This window comes from Canis lupus, chromosome 35 (assembly GCF_003254725.2).
Source record: "Canis lupus dingo isolate Sandy chromosome 35, ASM325472v2, whole genome shotgun sequence".
In the NCBI taxonomy this organism is placed as follows: Eukaryota; Metazoa; Chordata; class Mammalia; order Carnivora; family Canidae; genus Canis; species Canis lupus.
The window spans coordinates 9986129-9998557 of NC_064277.1; the positions used below are offsets into that span (position 1 = coordinate 9986129).

Here is a 12429-nt window from a genome sequence, read left to right on the forward strand (position 1 = left end):
TGGTGCTGGGAAAATTGGGCATCCACATGCAGAAGAATGAAACTAGACCACTCTCTTGCACCATACACAAAGATAAACTCAAAATGGATGAAAGATCTAAATGTGAGACAAGATTCCATCAAAATCCTAGAGGAGAACACAGGCAACACCCTTTTTGAACTCGGCCACAGTAACTTCTTGCAAGATACATCCACGAAGGCAAAAGAAACAAAGCAAAAATGAACTATTGGGACTTCATCAAGATAAGAATGAATGTTTTTATTGTCATTACAGAACAAGCACTGGATGAGAAAAGGAGGCTACCATGTTTATTACGGAATTCTTGGAAGCAAGAAGTCGTGGTGAGTCTATGGGTGGGAAGGGTACTTGTGAACATCAGAATAGATTTTGCTGAATTAGGATGTGTTTCCTGCTTGATCAGAAGAGAGAGTAGGGCTGAACGTACGCAAAGCAAGCATTTTTAAATGTGTCCCAGGATGAAATCATTTGTTTAATTTCCTTCTTGAAGTCACATCATACCTGGAAAAGGCTGGGCAAGGGTGTACCAGTTGGAGCCGATGAACAGTGGGAAGGAATAGCACATCGTCTGCAAAGCAAACTGGTAAAACCTGGAGGTTCTCTAAAAGATTGTGCCTTGAGATGGATTATCTGGAGGGTAGAGCAAGTGCTGATTTTTCCTCTACTGGCTTCCTTCTTCCTCAGTGTCAACATTGTTGCATCAGGACTAGCAGGTGCAGTGGAAAGAGCCCAGAATCTGTAAGCTAAAATTCAGCTCCAAGACTGGCCCTTACTAGCCATTTGACTTTGAGAAAGTGACATACTCTGCCTCAGTTTCCCCCATTCATACTTGGCTCACTTGATTGTTCCTTTCATTCATTGCTATGGGTTATGTTCTCCTTTCCCTTTGTTGGGTGACATTGCTCTGAAGTCAGCTGGCATCTTGTGTGTGATGGATGGGGAGCACTGCCCATAAGATGATTCACTCTCAAAAGCCACAAGATCGCAACTATTCCTGCTTGTTTAAGTTATTGAGACACTTTTTAATAATATTGACACATAAGTGAAAACATTGAAATGAATCTGATTAAAGGTTTTTATACTAATGGCAGATTTTATTTCGGGCTATACTTCAATCAGTGTATGTGCTATTTATCTGAATTAGTAGATTGTTGGTTTTGAGACATTGTTTTTATTAAGTTTAGAATTTTAAAGGTTATTTTGGTCTGGAAAACATAGCACAACTAAAGATAATTTGGTGTGTTTTGGAAACAAATTGCTGCAACATTGGGTGCCCCATAGGACCAAAACCTAGGCACTCTTTTTGCATTATATATATATGATATTTATGTATAATACAATATAATAATTATATGCATGTATATGATATAAATGTAATACAGCATAATAATTACACGTACATAATTATTATATTGTTTTATAATTATGTATATATAATTATGTATACATAGTTACATACTATATATAATATGTATTATGCAATATAATGATGTATACATCATTATATTGTGATCTATTGCATAATATTTATATATAATACAATATAATAATTATATATACTATATAATATGGTATACAATACAATATGCTACAATATGATAATTATATGTACATAATTATTGTATTTCTTAAAAAGTAAGTTTTTTTTTAAAATACAGGAAACTGCATTTTTTTCCCACAGCACCCAAGCTAATTAAATAAGGGTTGTACTCTGCTTCACATTTTATTTTTATTTTATTTTTTTGTATTTATTTTTTAATTTTTATTTAAATTCAATTAATTAACATATAGTGTATTATTGGTTTCAGAGGTAGAGCTCAGTGATTCATCAGTTGTATTTAACACCCAGTGTTCATTCCATCATGTGCCCTCCTTCATGCCCATCACCCAGTTACCCTGTCCCCCCATCCTCCTCCCCTCCAGCATCCCTCAGTTTGTTTCCTATGATTAAGAGTCTCATGGTTTGTCCCCTTCTCTGATTTCATCTTATTTTATTTTTCTCTCCCTTCCCTGATGTTCCTCTGTTTTGTTTATTAAATTCCACATATGAATGAGAACATATAATTGTCTTTCTCTGATTGACTTACTTCATTTAGCATAATACCCTCTAGTTCCATCCACATCATTGTAAATGACAAGATTTCATTTTTTGACAGCTGAGTAATATTCCATTGTATATACACCACACCTTCTTTATCCATTCACCTGTTAGTAGACATCTAGGCTCTTTCCATAGTTTTGGTTATTATGGGCATTGCTGCTATGAATATTAGAGTATAGGTATCCCTTCAGATCAGTACAGTTGTATCTTTGGGTAAATATCCAGTAGTACAATTGCTGGGTCATAGGGTTCTGCTCACATTTTAACGTGGAAAATAAAGTACTGGGAAAAATGAAGGCAGAAATACACTGTAGGTCTCTTAACCCCTAGTTCAGGGTTCTTTGTGCTAATTTTTGGATTGTTCGTACCTTTCTCTGGCAATCTTGGCCATCAGTTGAACACAAATGACTTCCCCGTAGAAAGTTGCTTATTTAAAATTAGACTATTAGACACAACAAGTCTCATTGTAGGAAAGTGCTATTCATCTATAGAGGGAGTAACCTAGAGTAAAGCAAACCAAACAAGACTTTGTCAGTGTTACAGTTTATTAGCAACAGCGCCAAGCCAGAACCTAGGTCTTCTTATGTCAAGCCTTTATCTTAGAAGGTTGTCCCCCATGATGTCTTTTTCTTTTTTATACATGGAAGAATCAGTGCATTTCCTTAAATGCCAAACTTTCCCTAGAGAGAATCCGGTGGGTAAAATAAAGTTCAAAACATTGGTTAGTAGTGGACTTGGTTCAGAGTAAATTCATGATATAAATTTATGATATCCCAGTTTAAAACCTTGGTTGTAATGGGTCTTGATATCTTCTCTTATTTTCTACATTTCAATTTATCATTCTAGCCTAGTACTTTGGACCCCTGAATTTAATTTTTTTTGGAGCTGCCTCTTCAATTTAACTTAATGCCTGACCTTGTCAGCCTTTTCTCTTGATTCTTTATAATAAATGATCAGGATTGAGTGGTAATCCTTCAATGAGAAAAAGTCTACTAAATATACTTATCTTTATCAGGCACTATAATATCTCTGGGCCTTTTACCTGGCATTTCATGCCTTGCCATTTCTGTTCAATGGTTTGTAAAATGGAAAATTTGTGTCTCATGCTTGCCAGACGTTACTGTCCTTAAGTTTTAATGAGTGTCAACAGTGCCCTAGGCACTACACAAAACACCAAAGGAGCACCACCTCTACGTAGTCTATCTAAATAATAGATTGAAGAGCAGATTGCACATGTGGATATATTTTAATCAATCTGCATTTACTGCTGCTGTAAATTACACGAAAACACAGCTACTCCCCAGATGTCATTACCACCCACAATAACCCAATGGGCATTCTCCCACTTTATGTTCTTAACTGTTCCTGAAAAGTTGCACGGAAATCAAATAATGTTGAAAGCTGTCATGGAACCCATTATCCTAAGAAGAACCCTTTTATGAAGCAATAGGTAGCTTATTATTAACTTGCTAAAATTTAGTGTAAGATTCTGGGGTTTTATCCTATAGTCACCTACTTTGAATTCTTGGAAACAAACAATTCATTTTTTTCATTCAACATTATTAAATCCCCACTACAGGAAAGGCAATATAAAACAGAGTGCCTTCTTGCATCAAAATAGTAGAAAAAAGCCGCATATACCCTACAATGCAAGAAGAAAGGATATATCCCCAAAACTGTAACAGCTACTCTAGGGATGCTAGAAAAATTCACAGTGAAAAGAAAACTGACAACAAATTAATAATGCATTTACAGAAATTCAAACATACAAATGAAGGTGACTCATCCTAGAAATTTGTCAAATTTTTAGTGTTTTGTCTCCTGTTTTTGTTTTGTGGGGGGGTTTTTGGTTTGTTTTTTTTGTGGGGTTTTTTGTTTGTTTGTTTTGCCTCGGTTTACCTCTCTGGCAGCTATGTCTCAAGATATTTAAATCTCAAAATAAAATTAGCCAGCATTGCTAGAAAGCACATGACCCATTCGCTCATTCACCAGATACATGGCGTTGCCAGCCCTGCAATGACCGGCGTGAACCAGCTCTTTGGGCCAGCTGGTAAAAGTGTCTGTTAATTTAAAATAACCTGTTTGTTAATTGCTTTCAACCCAAGTGGTTCTGTTCCTGCACTTTGAACCCTAAAGGTAGTTTGGAGTAAATGTGTCTGGGACCAAGAGGTAATTAATGCAAGCAGGCAGCCACGGCGGCAAGAGCCAGGATGGAGCAAGCAAGGCCCAGCCCTGGTGTCTGTGCTCTAAGGAACTGATCCTGCTGGTCTGTTGTTGGAATTTTTTTTTCCCCTTTCCCTTCTGCCGTCTGGTTGCAGGCTACATACAACTGGAACCCTCTGCCAAAGCGGGCTGTCCCCTCAGCCCTCTGGCACACTGTGTTGATCAGTAGATAAAGCCTTCCCAGCGGTCACAGCAGCCGCTGCCATCAACAGAGCCACAGTGGCAAGCGGGCAGCTCTGCAGAGGACTTTAGCTGCCTCTCCACCTGCCATCACCTCCTCGGGTCCCCCAAGGTTCTCCTTGTTTGCTGAGAGTCATGGTGGTTGCTTGACCTTGGGCCCTGCAGCTGGCTGGCTTCCAGAAAGTTCCTCTGATGACAAGGTGTGCTGAAGATTGTGTTCACGGCATTCAGGCAGGGAGCAGGGGGCTGGTGGGAGAAAAACCTGCTGCAGTTACCTACGTACCTGCCCCAGCTCTGCCCTCCTCTGCAGCAATGATGCAATCTTCTGGCTTGTGGCCCCCCTCTCTGCCCAGCACCCCGCATCCAGTGGCAGACCAGACAGGTGACCACCTCCAGGGTAAATGAAAGCAGCAACAAATAAAAAGAAACACCTCCCCCCCCCAAAAAAAAATGAACGAAGGAAATGAATCTTTCCAGTCTGTCAAAGCTTCTTTTGCTGCCTGCTGGAAAAAGAAAAAAGAAAAGAAAAGAAGAATTAAAAAAAAAAAAAAAAAAAAGACTGACCTGCCAGCTATTTAAACATGACTGTAACATTTTAAAACATAGGTGACAGACACAGGTTTTATCTGATTGATGCTTCTCTAACTCTCTGAAGTCCTCAGGCCATCTAGAAAGTTATGTCAATTTATAATTTTCCAGTGACTCTGAGTGTGTGTGCGTGTGCATGTGTGTACATGTGCGTGTGCATATGCGTTCTGAAATAGGGACCTGGCATCAGGGCGACGGTTACTCTAATATTCCCTGGTATGGCTGACAGCAAAAATTGCCCTCAAAGATTGAGCTGAGGTAGAACCAGCCAGACTAGTTTTCCCACAACATGTGCTACACCCTCTGAGAAAAGCTGCTTTTTCTTGGCAAACTCATTTTTGCTTTAATGTAACAGGAAAGCATGTGTCATAATGGAGCGATTATTCTCAGTTTCACCATGGCTGGGAATTGGGGGGTGGGGGGAGATGCTTCAGGAAAATGCTGGAGGAGCTTTCCAGAATCGAACCCAGCATTTTGCCCAAATCATAGATTTTTGGTGAAATATGTGTATCGATACCATACTTTTTATTTAAAGATCCCTCTTTCAAAGGACTCTTAATTATATCTAGTTTTTGAACCTTAAATATAGAGCATTTGGGTTTTTTATCTTCACTCAAAACAAGGATAATACTGGTCTACTCTTCCAATTAAGAAAGAGTGGATGTCAAGGTTGTAAGTCAAGAAAAAATTTGTTTCTATTTTCTAAAAAAAAAAAAAAAAAAAGTTTCCAAAACCCTTTCAAGTATATTTTTTCTGTTTGATCCTTAACAATAACCCTGGTTGTTTTGTCGGTGTGTAAAATGAGACTTGTATTTTTTTATTTATTTTTTTTAATTTTTTTAATTTTTTTTTATTTTAATTTAAATGACACTTACCCTGGCTAATAAATGGTGACACGGGGGTTTAAACACAGCTCTTCTGATTCCAGATGGCAAGTTTCATCTTTGCACTAAAAATTCTCCAGTTTTCCCTAACTTCTCTGGCCTAGCGATGGTGCAGGGCCAGGTTCACCTCTGCTCAGGACAGACCTATACCTGTGGGCCTGGGAATTTAACCAAACTGGCATGAGAGCCGGGAGGGCGGGGTCCCCTCTGCCAGGGTATTCATGTCCATGACAAAGTTGGCTCTTTGTCACACTCTGTTAATCCATTATTATCTTCTTTCTCTTTCATCACTTAGATTCAGGACCAGCCTTAAGGCAAAGCGAAATGCCAATTCCACTTTGTATGTTTTTGTTGTTTTTAATTTTTTATAACCATTTCCACCAAACGTGGTCACAAGCGGTCTCTGTTAGGTTGCTTATGTATTTGTTTGATTAACCAAAAACCTAATCAAGGATTACATATGTTCAGGACTGTATGGTCAGGGTTGCATTTCCATTTTATGGTGATTCACTTCCCATAAGTAAGAACTGATAATTCTCCTCTAAGTTTAGAAAATATATATATAAACTGGAATATAAACTTGCCACAACACCTAGTTCTAAATTGAGCTTTTCCTTCTCAGAATCACTCAAAGGAGTAGCAGTCATTTTCACAGCTATGAGGTTAGAAGAAGCTTTCCTCCCAGATCAACTTCCTGGAAAGATGTTAAAATGCATCTTCCTAAGTTAAATACAATGATTCCCATTTCTGCGTTCTTTGCTTTCAGAGTCACTTCTTACGCTCACAAAGCTTCCTTCTGTCCTGCATGCACTGCACATCTTTCTTACTCTCATCTTCAAAAGTCTTCCTAAAGTCCTCCGTCCTCTCTGAGATCTTCCATGACTAAGTCATGAGGAGGCCGTACGTGAAGGCACGCCCTTTTGCACAATAACACAGCGCACACACAATCTGGAATATGCAATCCAGAAACTATCTTTCACCAGCCTGCCAAGCTCTCCATCCCTAGATGGAGAGATAAAAGTACATGTGAAGGCTGAGCAGCGCTCAGAGACTGGTTTCCAGCTAAGACTCCCTTGGATTTACATCGTGCCTCTCTTCCAAGATGCCCAAAGTGCTCTGTTAAACACCTTGCCCACTTTTTCCCAACTTCTCTTTGACATAGGTTGTCAACAAACACCATTATTCATAGACAGGAGCTGAGGGCGACAGAACTTTTGGGAAGTCAGGCAGCTACCAGAGATGAGCAGGACAGAGACTCTGCACCAGACCACATGTTCAGAGACAACCATGCGCAGAGCAGGAACTCCAAGAAAATACAGCCAATCTAAGGACAGAGCAATGTAGTCAAGAGGAAAAATGGAAGGAAGGAAGAAGGAAGGAAGGAAGGAAGGAAGGAAGGAAGGAAGGAAGGAAGGAAGGAAGGAAGGAAGGAAGGAAAGAAGAAAGGAAGGAAGGAAGGGAGGAAAGGAGGGAAGGAAGGGAGGAAGGAAGGGAAAAAAGGAGGGAAGGAAGGGAAGAAGGGAGGAAGGGAGAGAGGGAAAGGAAGGAAAGAGGGAGGGAGGGAGGGAGGAAGGAAAACCAGAACAAACTGTTTTCCTTACCATAAATAATTTCTGTGAACAGAAATAACATTGACTCCAGTATAAGACACTCTTTTTTAAAATATTTTATTTATTTATGAGAGAGAGAGAGGCAGGCAGAGACACAGGCAGAGGGAGAACTAGGCTCCATGCAGGGAGCCTGATGCAGGACTCGATCCCAGGACTCCAGGATCATGCCCTGGGCCAAAGGCAGGCGCTAAACCCCTGAGCCACCCAGGGATCCCCAGTATAAGATACTCTTGGGTTGGAAAGTAGCATCTAGGACAACTGTCCCTGAGGCAGAAAGGAAAGGACAGAGAGAGGAAAGCACAGTCATACCAACACCATACCCCCTTTCCTTTCCCTGGCCTCCATGGGAACATATCACTGAACTTACCTGAGACTTCTAGACACAAGTCACTCCGTTTTGTTAAGCACATTAATAAATCTTTGGTACTTTTCAGGGCAAAAGAGGAAGAATGTTGCCTTTGTGACCTCTCTATGTGAGACCAGACTGCAAGTCAAGGCTGCAAGATGTGTCACCCTAAACCACTACCACCCTTTCTTAGACACAGAGTGGATTTATCTCTTTTACATTTATTTTGTTTTTGCTTGGTCTATTTAAGGATAATGTAAACAATAATACATTTCCTACAGCAGAAGCCTCTCTGGTACTTTTGCTGATTACGACACACACTCCATTAAAATGAAAGGCCTGCCTCCGTATTCAAGTCAGGACATCACTGCTGGATGTGATCCAGAATGCTGCAGCTCCTTTGTCACAAGAAGCCAGTGCCCCTCATGGTGACTCTCGTTTGGCTGTATCTGGACATCTAATTTCAGTGGAAGTCTGTGATAAGAGATGATGTCATCTCAGGCTTCTTAAGTACACCATAAGAAGAAATGTTCCCATATCTGTCTTTTGTCTACGTTGGATGCTTTTCTTTTAAAAAATGCCATTCTTTGGCTTTCTTAAAAATTGCACTACTAGGTATTTATCTCAAAAATACAAATGTAGTGATCTGAAGGGGCACCTGCACCACACTGTTTCTAGCAGCAATGTCCACAATAGCCAAACTAAACTACAGAAAGAGCCCAGATGTCCATCAACAAGTGAATGACTAAAGAAGTTATATATATGCAAGGGACTATTACTCAGCCATCAAAAAATGAAATCTTGCCATTTGCAATGTGGATGGAAGTAGAGGATATTATTCTAAGTGAAATAAGTCAATCAGATAAAGACAATTATCATATGATCTCACTCATATGTGAAATTTAAGAAACAAAGCAGGACCATGGGGGAAGGGAGGGAAAAATTAAAAAGACAAAATTAGAGGGGAGACAAACCATAAGACTCTTAATCATAGAGAACAAACTGAGGATTGTTGGGGGTGGGGTGATGGGGTAACTGGGTGATGAGGATTAAGGAGGGCACGTGATGTAATGAGCACTTGGTGTTATATGCAACTGATGAGTCACTGAACTCTACCTCTGAAACTAATAATACATTATATGTTAGTTAACTGAATGTAAATAATTTTAAAAAAAAAGAAAAAAATGTCTTTCTTTGTATTGATGACCTTTGTGCTAAGGAAGTTTATTCAAAAGTAATAAAGTCTCAGGGAGCCTGGGTGGTTCAGTGGGTTAAGTGCTTGACTCTTGATTTTGGTTCAGGTCATGATTTCAGGGTCTTTGGATAGAGCCCCAGGTCAGCTCCATGCTCCGCAGAGTCTGCTTCTCCCTTTCCCTCTGCCTCTCCCCCTACACTCTCTCTCTCTCTCTCTCTCTCATTCTCTTGCTCTTGCTGTCACTCCTTCCAAAATAAATAAATCAAGCTTTAAAAAAGAAATCATAAAGTCTATTGTTTAGCAGCTTCCAAAGACAGGGGTGAAGCAAAAGCAACATATTCCCTTCTTTTCAGTGAATAAGGATCAAGAGCTGTTCTTCTCATGACATTATTGCTGACATTTCTATTCTTCTCCCATTTTAAGCTAGCGATTCAGATTTACTTTATTTCTTGAGTAAACCTTATTTTCTCAATCATGCTTTCAGAAATTTAGAGTCAACATCAATATGTTTTGTATGAAGTATAACTTCCTTGCCAAATATTCTATAGAAACGTTTGTCCATAAGCTTCACAAAGCATTTTTATGAGTTATTCTGTCTTCTGAAGTCTTTGAGAAAGAACTAAAACCTGTTCTCCAGGTAAGTATTTCTGTTTGGTAAAGAAAGAAAAGATTTCTCATCTTCCTTGCCTTTCAATTCCATCATTGCTTTTAAAAAATTGGAGGTTTTTTTGCCCAGACACTTTCTTAACATCTACCTCGTGCTACTGCATAGGGTTGACCTGTGAGAGTGCCAGTGCCCTCCTCTCAAGCATGAGAGAGGCTCCCCATCATAAGCCCACAGGGACCTCAAGATCTCAGATGCCCCCAGAGGGAGAGGACAGATTAACCTTTCGCCCCCACTCTGCCATCCAGTCTCCCCAGAGTGTCTCTGCTTCAGTTTCTCATCAGTCCTGGAGGAACCCTGTAGACTCTCCCCTTTTATTCCACATTCATGTGCCCTTCAGCTCCAAGGTTCTGCTGGTGGAGATGCAGCTGGAAGAAGAAAGAGAGAAAAGGAGACATTGTAGTGCTCATCACCTCGAAGTGGGTTCAAACTCCATGCCAAGGTCAGCATCAACTTCCAAGCAGCTTCCAAGGGACCTTCAAGGGAGACTACTCATCCCAGGAAGTGTGCCAGCCTTAGCATTCCTGATGGAGCCCACCTCCTGGAAGCTCCCAATCTTCATTCAAGGGACCCTCAAAACACTTCCCATTTTTCTTCTCCTCTTTTCCTGTCTCTGCCTTCAACGTGACAACCAAGGGATTCTGTGGAATTCCTTTCAGATGTTCAGCTAAGTTATAGGAAGCTGCAGGCAGCTCCGGGGTGTGATCCTGGAGACCTGAGATCGAGTCCCACATCGGGCTTTCTGCATGGAGCCTGTTTCTCCCTCTGCCTCTCTCTCTCTCTCTTTCTCTGAATTAAATAAATAAATAAATAAATAAATAAATAAATAGACTTAGAGAACTGTTTTACATATTTTTTGCTGAATAGGAAGCTTATATGTGGAATCTAAAAAACAAATGAATAAACAAACTAAAAGCAGAATCAGACCCATAAAAACAGAGAACAAACTGATGGTTTCCACCGGGAAAGTGAGGTCAGGGGGGATGGGCAAAATGATGAGTAAAAGCTTCAGGCTCTAGTTAGAGAATGAGTTAAGCCGTGGGAATAAAAGGCACTGCACGGGGTAATGGTCAATGGTATTTTAACAGTGTTGCCTGGTGACAGATGGTGGCTACACTTGAGGTGAGCACAGCATGACATATAGAGTTGTTAAATCACTATGTTGGACACCTGAAATTAATGTAACATCGTGTGTTAACTAAACTCAAATTTAAAAAATTTTAAAGAAAACAGTGCTGTTAGACTCACAAGTGGTCAAAAGTGGATCACAGATATGGTCGGGGAGCCAAAGGGCTGTCCTGTTACCCACTCCACGCCTTTGGCTGTGTCAGTGCTACACATCCTGGTGGCCAGGGACTTGAGATGGCAAGTAGCCCTGATAGGAAGCCTGATAGGACTGGAAGAATCAAAATGAATTGTCTTCATTTATTTCATCAACAAAACTTCATTGTTAGATGCTTCGGGAGAGACAAGGCTAAAGCCATAGGAACATAACACAGGGTTCAAATGTCCAAGTCATTTCAAGGTAGAGGTGAATTTTTCAAACAGTTTTCAAAAAACTCCAATTCTTCCTTAAACTGTGTCTGTCCATATTTCTGTACTGTCAACTCACCATACAGTTCAACTACAAGTAGTTAAATGCTAATTAGAACTGGGTTGCACCAATCAGCTTTGTGAAACATAAAAAGGTGCCAGGGATGGTGTCCCCTGGCCTGGCCAACTGACAGGCCTTTTCCCATCAGTAGTCCATAATTTAGGATGTAGCCTTAGGTGGTTCTTGATCATCTCATTAGAGCTGCAGTGAGAAGCTCACTAGAGATTTAAATTCTCAGGCATGAGGCCCCTCAGGCTAAGGTGAAAAAGCCCAAGAACTCAACGCCATTACCCCATTAAATGTGGGATGAAAAGTAAGCTGGAAATGAGCTGGTTTGAAAAACTGGCTGAAAAAAAAGAACTGAGAACCACCCAGAACTAGTCCCTCCCATGAGGATCGGACATTTGGAACACAAAACTAAAGCATGGGCTCAACTCAGAGATATTCTAGAAACAAGTAAGAAAAGGCAAAGAATCCTAGCCCAGGTTACCCATTATTTTCAGGATCCAGATACCAGACTCTATTACACAAACAAAGATAAGAGAGAAAATTAAGCATATGTTCTACCTAAGATTAATTTTTGAGGCTTTGTTTGTTACATCATTGTACTCCAAGCCCATGTACAGTCTGCTAATCAGCTTGAGACCCTCCCCTTAATCTTTTCATTTATTCTTTTCCAAGACATTCTTCCCAACCAAAAGAAAGCCAAGGTATCTCTCTGGTCCCAAAAAACATGCAGTCAGGATGAGTAAGAGGTAATTATAATTATAATAGTACTTGAGTAGTTCTGGCAGTGGCCCCGATAACTCAAAAGGAAATGCTTATCTAATTTTAAAATAAAACAAACAAATTTAAAAAGTCACAAGCCCAAGAACAAGACAAGGAAATGAAAAGAGAATCAATTTATTTTTAAAAAATCCAGTCCTTGGTACAATGCCAATACTAAAGATATGCTAAAAACAAAACAAAAAAAAAAACCCTCCATCTTTGTAGGAAACCACAAACTCAACAAAATCAAGGGACTAT

At 39.9% G+C, this 12429-nt stretch overlaps 1 long non-coding RNA gene across 1 annotated transcript; it reads right to left on the reverse strand.

The window, feature by feature from the left end:
* Positions 1-2659: 2659 nt before the first annotated feature.
* LOC112659873 (uncharacterized) lies at positions 2660-5436 on the reverse strand. Its single transcript, XR_003136555.2, has 3 exons — positions 5087-5436; positions 4617-4768; positions 2660-2799 (listed from the first exon to the last, which is right to left on the reverse strand). It is a non-coding gene; the product is annotated as an uncharacterized LOC112659873 (long non-coding RNA).
* Between the last annotated feature and the right edge of the window lie 6993 nt (positions 5437-12429).